The sequence below is a fragment of the Cyprinus carpio genome, chromosome A22, assembly GCF_018340385.1.
Source record: "Cyprinus carpio isolate SPL01 chromosome A22, ASM1834038v1, whole genome shotgun sequence".
NCBI lineage: Eukaryota > Metazoa > Chordata > Actinopteri > Cypriniformes > Cyprinidae > Cyprinus > Cyprinus carpio.
The window spans coordinates 17,374,508-17,387,476 of record NC_056593.1 but is presented as its reverse complement, the minus strand read 5'-3'; positions in this window follow the sequence as shown (position 1 = coordinate 17,387,476).

Below are 12,969 nucleotides of genomic sequence, written 5' to 3'. Positions count from 1 at the left end.
TTTTAAACTTTTGATCTTTTGAACACCAAAGTTTTACGCACACACACACACACACACACACACACACACACACACACACACACACACACACACACACACACACACACACACACACACACACACACACACAAACACAGATTTATGAAATTTGTAGAATGAAGTTATATGGTTTTTTAATTGAAAATATGCTTACAAATAAAATCTGTGCCTTCACAAATAATCACATCACATTGGGTGCGGGCTGCTATTAAACAGCCGAGTGTTATTACTTAGCTAATTTAGCATTAGTTGTGGATTACTGCTTCTCTTAATATTAAACTCATAAATCAAAACTTTACCTTCAGAAGAAGAAAAAAAAAAAGGTTTTGAAAGGCATACAGGAAACAATAAACTCTAACATGTTCAAAATAGTGGAGAGGTTTGATTTTATTTTTTATTTTTTTCCTGCATTGTATGGTGCCATTACAAACAACAAAAACAAAAAGTCCCTTTTCCTTTCTGGTTGTGTGTTTTTTTTTTTTTTTATTTTTTTTGCTACTGAATGTGAACAAGAAACATTTGGAGGACACCAGATTAAACAGAGACAAAACATACACAAAATGAAGAGCGGAAGATTATTAAATAAATAAAAAAAAGTTTAAAAAGCCAGAAAAGGAGAAAAAAGGAGTCTTTTGTGTGGCAAGGTCTTTCAGCACACGGCCCATCAGCTGTTGAGAATGAATTTAGTCACACTCATTTGAGCTTGTTAAACTAGACCTTCTGTGAGGTTCTTCATAATCCTGCAATAACAATATGAGCTCACAAAACATCAGCTTTCGTACTTTGAATAAATATATGTAAACATTCTAAAAAACATTCAAAAATATTATTTTTTACATTGATAATAAGAAGAACCATTATTAATAACTGAGCACCAAAATAACTATTTAACGGGTTTCATTCGAATTACAAATAAGTGTATACACATATACTTTTATTTAGAGTCGAGCAAAGAAGTAAGGAAGGATGGAAGTGTGTAAATTTTTTTGCCACAAATTTTAGAAGGAAAAAAAAGGACAAATTTGTGGAAAATTATTAGGACAATATTAGTGATTGAGAACCATTTGACTTGTGGCCCATTTACTGCAAGCATCTACCCAAAAATAAAGAATGATATACATGCTCAAAGGTCACATTTAAAAGAGAGAAAGGTCTTTCTGACCATCTTCTTTGATGATAATACTACTCCTAATCCCACTCCTTACTCCTAATGCACAATATGGCAAGGCTAAATCAGAAAAGGGTGTGATTGCATCTTCTGCATGATGGGAAAAACCAAGCGCACACTTTTCAATCACACTAAAAATGCAGATAAACTACCCTGAGCCATAAATCTAGATGAAAAATGACACCAGCCCATATTCAGAGCCAGTAGTGCAAGACACTGCAGTCTGGTTGAAGTCCGCTGGGATGCTCTCGGTGGAAGGTGTGAAATTATTAAATTATTAGAGGCATGGTTTTCCGAAAAGGAAGGAAGGGCAAATCCTCAAAGATCCAATGAGTGAAACATGTCTTTGCTTGTAAAAAAAAAAGAATAATAAAAAAAAAAAAAAAAAAACAGCCTCTCATGAAGGACGGTTACAGACGTCTCGTTTGAAGATACGTTTGCATTCTTTGGATTTCTCGTGAAACCCGGAGCCTGAGATTTCTGTTCTGAATTCTCTCTTCTATCTAACTCTAAACAAAACTGAGACTCAGTTGTCCCATAACGAGGTCAAAAAAAATAAATAAATAAATAAATCTGTGATTGTCTGCCAAAAACCGGGCAAGACTGTTAAATCACTAAATACGTTTGTAAGAAAATCTAGGTCTGTGACTGTAAGAATAAAAAAATAATAATTAAATAAAAAATAATAATAAATTAAAAAAAGTAAAGGAGTAATAACTTACTAGTTACTAACTAATAAAAACATGTAAGTGCATATATTAACATTTTCTTGGAGAGTTGCACCACATGATATTTTACAGCCTGAATGAACTGTGATAAACACATGACAATTGCTCACACCGAAAAAATAATGCCAAACTACTTAACGCGTACCCCCTCATGATGTTAGGACAGTTGTACCACCCTGACATTTTATATATACAAAATAATTTATAATAAATAATAAAAAATTATATACATACATGAATACATAATTTTAATTAATACTTTTTTTTCTCATGATATCAGGACAGTTGTACCACCCTCAAATTATATAAATATTTTTTTGTCTTTATACCCCTACCCAATTAATTAATTTAAATACAGAAATTAAAAACATTCCTATCAAAAAAGCAGATTTAAAGTCACTGTATTTATGAATTACATTTATAATTTATAAATAAATAAATAAATAAATAATAATAATAATATATAAAATAAATAACCTTTTTTACAAGTGACCGATTCCTTTTGGAGCGATCTCAAAAGCATGACATTGTATGGCATTTACAGCTATAGATGATTTGCTCAGAAACTTCTGCGACACCAAACAAACAAACATGGCAAATTTTAAATCACATTCTTCCAGAGGGTCCTATCGTATAAGTATTATAGACCTCCTTGGTCATGTTTGCTTAAAAGGAAAGTCGTTGAATAAAATGAATTGAGTATTTTACACTTAATGCCAATAATATTCAAGACTGTTTCATCAGGGAGGCGTTAGCCTAGGAACAATAGTGTGAAAATGAGAGGACTCCATTGCCAGATTTTCAAAATAGATCTATAATGACTCATACAGCAGTTGGCGGCTAAGCAGAACTTAGGAGACCCGCAACTCAACTAGCACAGAACAGCCAAAAGATCTCAGTGAGGTGAGAAGACATGACCTCTAATCCTCTTTCTGTGGCCGTGTTAGATTATTCCCAAATCTCTCCGAGCCGGAAACCCACTCGTGTTTGATGTTGTCTGCAGTCGCTGTTTGGATAATGAGGATGGGCTAGAACAGCTAGACATGGGTACAGACCATTTAGTCCATTATATCGAGTGAGCGTGAGTGCTGCCAAATCACACCCAACCAATTAAGCATCAGCTGCACTTGGACGATTGGTGGAAAAATGTATGTTGTGATGAAAACGAAGGGTTTGACGTGTAAACACACTATTCTAATAGAAGAAGGTGGCATTACATCATTTAATTAAGTTGATCCTTGGAACGGCAGTCTTATTAAACAATCATATGCTGGTCTATCCATAACCCTCATCGTAAAATGAGAGGCAAATGATTGATTGCTCTCTTGAGCCGAGTTCTAGTTGGTAAATTAGACACTGGGTTTTAAGACAGAGGCCACCTGGTAGTCTTTGGAAAATTGAACAAAAAATAAACATTTTACAGTATGATTATCATATGTCCTATATGATATAATTGGGGTGTGGGATAGGATGATTCCAAGGGCCAGACAAGGTTATATTATGTAATAATTATAACATTTTATCGATTTGGTATATTTGACACATCATGTGTAAATGAACCTTTGTAAATGAAAACATTCATATTTTAGGAAGGGGTGGGGGGGTTATCATATTTGGAGGTTATACTTATTTTATTTTACCTTTTTTACACAACATATATTTGAACTTTTCAAACACACAATTTATTAGAACGTCTAAAAGAGGATTCACATTTACAACTGTTCAGTTAATTTTTGCAGTTAAATAAGAGTCATTTTAAAAGCAATCCATGCATTCGGCAATTTAGTTTGAGTGCTAAATATTTCCCAATGCATATTTCACATTGGGTTCAAGTTGGTCTCTCAAGGAAGTGTTATTATGGATTATGGACTGGTACTTTGTCCAGAAGCAATGGTTTCACGTTAAAAACGTCTTGACGATGGACTTGTTTCTTACAAACACGCAGCTTTTTGCTTCACAAGACATTAACTGATGGACTGGAGTGGTGTGGGTTACTTGTGGATTATTGTGATGTTTTTAGTAGCTGTTTGGACTCTCATTCTGACGGGACCCATTCACTCCAGAGCATCCATTAGCGAGCAAGTGATGAAATGCTACATTTCTATAAATTTGTTCTGATGAAGAAATAAACTCGAAATCTAAATCTTGCATGGCTTGAAGGTGAGTAAATTTTGGGCTAATTTTCATTTTTTGATGAACTATGCCTTAAAAGCCCCATTCATACCAAGAACGATAACTATATTAACTATATTAGCGTCCACACCAACAGACGTTACATTCTGTTTATTACAAATGCGCTCTGCCGCTTTAAATGCTCAAGCTCATTAAAATCAGGTTGATTCAGATTGGCTGTCAATGTTTTTACCATTCATCAGCTCAAAAACAAACATACAAACAAACAAACAAAAAAAAAAACATTCTGAAAGGGATCCCAATGATGTCATCCCTCTATGCCATTACAGTTGTGGAGTGGACTTCAGTATTCTCATAGAATTAGAAAGATTAATAAATCTTTACAGTTCTAGTTACAGTTATCATCCCTGGTGTGAATGGGCCTTAAGAGTAATTACACAAGCACTAATTACAATACAATTGTTAATAAAATTATTAATGAAATTAAAAACATCAGTGCACAATTTTCCACACCACAATCCATCAAGCACATCTCACAAACAAACATACACTCATTCTCTTCACTCTCTGAGGCAGAAGTCTCCAAACTCATCCTTTCTAATCATCCTACTACTTGTCCACTTGATCCTATTCCATCTCATCTCCTTCAAGCCATTTCTCCTGCAGTTGTACCTGCACTCACTCACATCATTTAACACATCCCTTCATACAGGTGTTTTCCCCTCATCATTTAGACAGGGCTCGTATAACTCCACTCCTTAAAAAACCCACCCTCAACCCATCTCTTTTAGAGAACTACAGACCAGTTCCCCTTCTTCCTTTCATTGCAAAAACACTTGAACGAGTTGTATTCAACCAAGTCTCTACCTTTCTCACACAGAACAACCTCCTTGACAGCAAACAATCTGGCTTCAGAAGTGGACATTCAACTGAGACTGCCTTGCTCTCAGTTTTTGAAGCCCTAAGACTGGCAAGAGCGGAATCAAAATCTTCAATACTTATCTTGCTTGATCTATCTGCTGCTTTTGACACGGTTAACCACCAGATCCTCCTGTCAACCCTACTGACAAAGGGCATCTAAGGAACCGCACTCCAGTGGTTTGAGTCTTACCTATCAGATAGGTCCTTCAAAGTATCTTGGAGAGGTGAGGTGTCCAAGTCGCAACATCTAACTACTGGGGTGCCTCAGGGCTCAGTTCTTGGACCACTTCTCTTCTCTGTCTACATGGCATCATTAGGTTCTGTCATTCAGAAACATGGCTTTTCATACCATTGCTATGCTGATGACACTCAACTCTACCTCTCATTCCATCCTGATGATCCATCGGTAGCTGCTCGCATCTCAGCTTGTCTAATAGACATTTCTTGCTGGATGAAGGACCATCACCTTCAACTCAACCTTGCCAAGACAGAACTGCTTGCGGTTCCAGCAAACCCATCGTTTCATCACAATTTCACCATCAAGTTAGGCACATCAACCATAACTCCTTCAAAAACAGCCAGAAACCTTGGAGTTATGATTGATGATCAGCTAACTTTCTCAGACCACATTGCTAAAACTGTCCGTTCCTGCAGATTTGCTTTATTCAACATTAAGAAGATCAGGCCCTTTCTTTCCGAACATGCTGCACAACTCCTTGTTCAAGCTCTTGTTCTGTCCAGGCTAGACTATTGCAACGCTCTCTTGGCAGGTCTTCCAGCCAGTTCTATCAAACCTTTACAATTAAAACAGAACCCCGCATAAAAATCAATGCATTGATGTTTGCATACAAAACCACCACTGGCCCCTATTTATCAATTTGCACTGGCTACCAATAGCTGCTCGCATAAAATTCAAGGCATTGATGTTTGCATACAAAACCACCACTGGCTCTGCACCCCTTTACCTAAATTCATTACTTCAGACTTATGTGTCCTCTAGAAGCTTGCGTTCTGCAAGTGACCATCGCTTGATTGTGCCATCCCAAAGAAGCACAAAGTCACTTTTACGGACTTTTAAATTAAATGTTCCCTCCTGGTGGAATGACCTGCCCAACTCAATCCAAGCAGCTGAGTCCTTAGCCATCTTTAAGAATCGGCTTAAAACACATCTCTTCCATCTTTATTTGACCCTCTAACTTTTTCACTCACTATTCTAATTCTATTTAAAAAAGAAAAAAAATAAACTACCTTTTTAATCTTTTTGTATTCTATCTATTTTCTTTTCATTTATTATACAATTATAAAAAAGACCTCTAACACTAGCTTGCTCTATTATTTTTCTATTCTATCTGTTTTCTTTTTATTTATTATATTATTTAAAAGCCCTTGCTACATATACCGTGTTTAGGCTAACTGAGACTTGTTATAGCACTTATATATCATTGCTCTTTTGTTGTTTTTGATTGCTTCCATTGTCCTCATTTGTAAGTCGCTTTGGATAAAAGCATCTGCTAAATGACTGAATGTAAATGTAATGTAAATTACAGATTTCAAAACTGTTTGGGACCAGACTTCTGCATAAAGAGACAACACCAACAACATTTACCGTAAAAGCCCCTCATCTTTTCCTCAATCGTTGACAATCCAGGAAAGCTCGGTTTTACACAGGTCTAGCGAGGTTTGTTAAGTTACCTCTGGATGCCCGCTTTGAGCTTAATGAGGTGTACGGAACACCTCCTGCAGGATTCCACCTCATCACCAACACCACCGTTCCCATTTAGGACCCTCGGTCTGGGATCGGAAGGCTTTCAAGAACGGAGCTCACGGCTGAGTGAAAGAATCAAAAGTGGTGAGGCTTGTAAGAGCGTTCACCTGGCTTGACGCCTAACACTTACCACGGCCAGCCACACACACATTCCCAGGCCATTGCTCCGGCAAAGAAAACGGCTTCATCAGAATTCTCCACATCTCTTGGCCCAGAGCGCCTTTCGGCCGAGCTGGGATTGGACAAGGTTCATTACCCCTCTTTGATGTATTTCTTCTTTCAATTTTACAGCCCTGCACCTTTTCCCTCGTCAGGATCAACTCTGAGCACAGATAAAGACCAACCCTTCACAGGGAGAAAAAAAAAATAAAAAGACTTTGGGCCTCAGTTTTTCTTTTAAGTCTGACCGTGAATATCATGTGAAGATGAGAGGGCGTCATGCGAAGGCAATTCTGTCAATTCATCAACAAATTCGTATTCCTAATGATGACTAACAAGGTGCTGCTTTGAGAAGGTTAAATGTGCAGCTGGATCTCTGAAAACAATCTGTTTGAAGTGTTCTTTCTAAAATGGACTAAAGCAAGTGCCAAATGACCTCAAACAAGCTGGAGCCGGAGAGTCATCACGCGCGATAATGCGCACCGTCGGCACTCTAAGTCTTCATGCATGAGCACTCAAAATGTTCGCATAAAAGATTGCAGACGTCTGCCTCGTGATTTGGAAGTCTGTGAAATATGCACAAGTTCACAAACAAACACTGATGGGCTGCACACGACAATCACAAGGGCTCATTCGGTTTTCATTTTCAACTTCATTTAGCTCTAGATAATGGCATCTATGATCTTTGTGGTTAAAAATACTACTAAAAATACTAATATATATATATATATATATATATATATATATATATATATATATATATTCTTAGTTATGTTTTAAGTTTCAGATGTTTCTCTTAAAATTATTTTGGACATGATGCTGCAAAAACTGGGGGCTGCAGAAAAAATAAATAAAAAGGAGATGATTTACTGAAGATTTAATTAAGATTAAATTAAATTTTAATCGTAATATTACTTCAATCTTCTTTCCAAATAAAATTATTTAACATTAACAATATTTAATTAATAATATATATTTAAATATTTAAACATTAACGTTTATTTTCATTAAATAATAAATACTTATGCTAAACTGCACAAATAATGGCAATTCATTAATAATAACGATAATTATAAAACTAACAATCAAAAATAATTAACATTTAGTTTACTCCTGTCCAAATTTTGCAGAATGATACATAGAACGATAGACAGACAGAGACAGAATTAACAAACGATGGGTGGATATCTACAAATATAGGGTGGTTTTTCATATCCAAATGTTTGCAACCCCTGTTTCAGAAGACAAAGTATAAAGTCTTAAACTTTAGAAGAAGAAAAAGTGAGATCACTATTTATTTATTTATTTATTTTTATTTATTTATTTTTGCTTTATATTTAATCTCATAGTTGTCATGGGGAATAATTGAGATATTAACATCTCATTTATATATAATTTTATCCTACAGGAACAAATAACTGTTTTGCAGTCCCTCTATAAGTCAAGCTGGTTAAAACGGATGGAAATTCACCTGCATCATTTAGCATTGAGCCAAGAGGTGAGGACGTAGGAGGGCTGTATGTGTGGCGGCTCATCCAACAAGGTCACGATGTTTGGGTTAAGGACAGACAAAATTAATATGTGACTGCGCTAGGAAGGCCACATTTAATTTCACAGGTCCTGCCTTCCCCTTTCTGCATCTGTGAGAGAGGGGCCAAACCATGGCCTGATGAGGGCACAGCCATCACGGTTGCCTTAGCAACATTTAATTGCTTCGCCTCTATCAAAATGGCACTGTTGTTCTTTTATGTTCCTCATCTCTCTCGTTCTCGGGCTCTGATACACTCAATTCCATTTCTGCCAATAACCGCTAATCCTCCTGCCAGAATCACAATCATGTAGTTTCATCTCCAGCATGAAGGGACTGTGCAGCATCCACGCTGATCTGGTGTTTTCCTGCCACAGTGGCAGCTAATGGTTCTTTTGCGCTACAACATATCCAAGAGGCTACAGGAACATGAAGTATACTTTAAGCAGCTTAAATAAACATTTTATTTTATTTTATTGTATTAATTTTTATTTTTCTTGTATTGTTTGGTTATTTTATCTCATTTTGTTTCATTGTTTTATTTTGTTGTATTGCGTTTTATTTTATGTTGTTATTATTATATATATATATATATATACAATTGTTTTTTTTTTTTTTTTTTTTTTTTAGTTTAGTTTTATTTCATTTTGATTTGTTGATTTATTTTTATTTTGTTTCTTATCTTAATTTTTTATTTTGTTTTGTTATTTATTTTACTTTATTTCTTTTTTTTGGTTGTTCTTTTCATATTTTTTTTTTGTTTGTTTTATTTAGTTTTGTTTGGTTCGTTTTACTGCATTTCATTTTCTTTAGTTTTTGTTTCGTTGTTTGTTGATTTATTTTGTTTTGTTTTTTGTCTCCTCAAGATGATACATATTTTTTTTGGGCATGACAGGTATTGTATGCAAATTAATAATGAGTGTTCTAGGTGCTAATTTGTAAAACAACAAAAAATCATACAGTAACCTTAACATAATTAGCACTAAACAATAAATCACTATTATATCTAACAATATTTCTAGCGACTGCATTCGTGAATGAATGTAATTCAACTATTGAACATTGTTTCTGTCATGTTTTCATTCACTAAATTATTTCTTTTAATGAATTAAAATCGAAGGCAAAAGCCTCTTAGTGCCCTCTGAAATTTTCTTCTAAAATGAGCATTTTTCTCAGGCTCCTATATTTATGTTCAGTCATTTCTCTTTAATGACAATGAAAAGAACCTATTCACTGACAATACAGTGAAATTACTGAACACACACATGAAAGCTGAGAAAAAAATGCTAATTTTATAAGAAAATTTCAGATTTTCCCCAAGTGTACATAATTTTACAGTGGCTCCAAAAAGTAATTTAACACAAAAGTAACAAAGTTACACTCAGTGCCATTACAAACATAATAAAGCTACAAACATACTGCTCAAAAGGAAGACACACAGTATTTGAACACTTTCTGTTTGCCAACAGTTAGTGGAACATGTTCATAGTTATTGTGATGACGCAATGATCCAGATTCCCTCCACTGACTAACACCTCTTAGTTTTTGGCCTGGGCTGTGTCATGTGACATTTTTCCTCATTACACTGCTTTGACTACATCCCACTGTGGGTTTTAAAAGAGATTAACATCCATTAAAAACCCCACGGTGGACTGACCGCAGAGACCTTCTCACAACAACACAGACTAAGTGCAATTAAAGCTCTTCGACAGTCTTTGTCTAAAATGTCGACATGGTGACTGCGAGTCTATTGTTTTCCTGGTTTTGACGGAGGATACAGCTTAGCACGAGTGGAGCTTAAAATTCCATTTGTCTAGGAACTGAATCAGACTTCGGGTCTTAATGCAGTTGTGCTCCTTCAGAGCCAAGAGGAAGCTGGCAGACCCTGAAGGAATGTGTGAGAACAGGTCTACAGGAAGTTGATCTGCATTTGTCTCAGTGAATTAAGACAATGAGGACATACAAGGACATGAGACATGATGATTGGCTCATTTTTAGGCAGATATTGAGCCAACATTTGTATGCGTTCACCATAGTATGATGTATTGTGGAAATGAACTAGTTATGACTGTTTCCCAAACACGGTCGCATCTCCGTCTTTTGAACCATATAGGTTCAATATATAGGCCGTTGTTAATGATTTGCGAATTATAATATACACGTCACAATTTCTTCTTGCTTCTGTGTGCTCAGTTTTGACGAATCTGGCAGATTACAGCAATCTGGCATATACTTTACAGCGACTGTACAATGTCACTTTACCATTGAGGTCCAAACACCAGAACTAGCTCTTTAAAATGACGAAAGTGTGCTTGACTACCTCACCTCTAGATACATGTCTTCATCATTTGATGAATTACCTCTGCTATGATCATTAGAACATAAACACAAACATCTCATTTTATTAAAAGTCTGCTTTTAATTGCCTCCTAAATTACTGCTAGCTTTCCGAGGCTGGTAATACTGAAACGCTAATTGCGCCAATCAAACAACACTGACTTTTTTTAATTTATTTTTTATTTGGTGCATTCTATAAGCCTCATTTGCATATAAAGGACAGAAATGATAATGAAATAATTGACATATGCCTGGTAAAGCATTAAAATGGTGCATTAATGTGTCTGGTTAAGTCGAATGAGTTGCTGGATAGTGAATACTACTGCTTTAGTTGGGAAAAAAAGATGAATGTGTGTACTGTGTGTGAATAGTATTCACACTATTAATAAAATCAGCTATATTTTTACAAGTATAAAGATCCACTTATGATGTGTGAGAGATTTTCTCACACAGCATAAGTGGGTCTACATGCAAAAATATAGCTGATTTTATTATTTAGGAAGGGAATTATACCTTCTACAAGAGGATTTTGCAGGTGAAAAACAAGATTTATACAAATACAAGTAGAAATGTATATATGTTTTAAAATTATATTATTGCTTTTTAAATTTCTATTGTACGTTATCTGGAAATTTTTTGTTTTTTTTTATTTTAGTTTATTATTATTTTTTCTACCCACTTGCATAAAGTAAAACATTATATTCAGATGTCTCTGTGAAGCACTGTTCACAATTAATATAATTCCAATGCAAAATGTTGAAATTATAGATATAATAATGTGGTCGACAGACCTGGGCTGGAACAACCTGGAAATCATGCGATAGACTACTTGAAAAAATAATGTGTTAACCAATTTTAGAGTACACTAATAAACCAACTAATAAACCAACAATAACAATAAAATATAGCTGCAAGCAGCAATTACCGGGGTTCAAGCACTTTAAGACCTTTGGGGTGGTCTCGGCCAACCTGGATGTATGGCTGACAAACTTTGACTCAATGAGATTTTAAATGTTATAACAGTAGTTCTATAATGCTTTGACATGAATCCATAAAGCCTTTGAACAGCACTGTTTAAGTTAGTTGAATGAGCCCATTAGTGGTCTTCCGCTGCCATCTAGTGGTTAAAAATGGCAATCTCTCATACAACACTGTGTTTTTAAAATTTATAACTATTAGAGTGTTATTTTTTGCCCAATCCCTCTTAAATTTTGCATGATTCTCTAGAATGAAAATATGAATTATTTTACACAGTTTTGAAAATTTGTGGGATGTCTGTTTATATTAATAGGCCTTTAGGTACACTATGTAAAGGACATATTATAAAATGACCGGTTTATAATTGTCCAAATGCAATTGTTCAACATTTTTTTTTTTTTGATAATTATTGACCTGCAGAGTCTAGAGAATTGTACTTCAGTGGTTTTATTGATTTTCAGCTTAAACCAATGTACTATTAAACAAAATTAAATATTTAAAAAAAATCTACAACATTTAACCAACAGTTTCATTGACAACAATTTTCAAAAAGTTTTTCAGAATGAGGTTCTCTATCATATGATATGAAGATCTAGTGTTTGTGTGCATATATGAGCATTTTCAACCAATTTGAGGCCATTAACCATAAAAATCTTGTGTATTTGAGACCTTTTCTACTGTTATAGCACCACCTATGGTATGATCTCCATGAAACTTTGCATGCTTGTTCAGAGTCATCTAACACATTTTCACCAAGTTTCGTAAAGTTTTAAGGTTTCATTTAGGTTTTATAGGCTTTTAGGTATTTTGGCCACGCCCCTTTTCTAAATTAACCTGTTATAGCTAACCAAAGGACAAAATTCAATTTTGTTTTGATAATTATTGATCTAGAGAGTCCAGAGAATTGTTCAGTAGTTGTTTGATCGAGATTAAGTGAAAAACCTAGGACTAGTTCGCAAAAGTAAGTTTTTAACTTATTTCTGAATATTTAATGAACGATTTGATTGACAGCATTAGGCCTAGAGGCAAAGTTGTTCGGAATGAGGAGCTCTATCATATGATGTTAAGATGTAGTGTTTGTGTGAATATATGAACATGTTCTACAATTTGAGGTCATTTTCTATAGAAATCTTTTGTTTTTTGATGCTCTTTTAACTGTTATAGCGCCACCTATGGTCCGATCTCCATGAATCTTTGCATGCTTGTTAAGAGT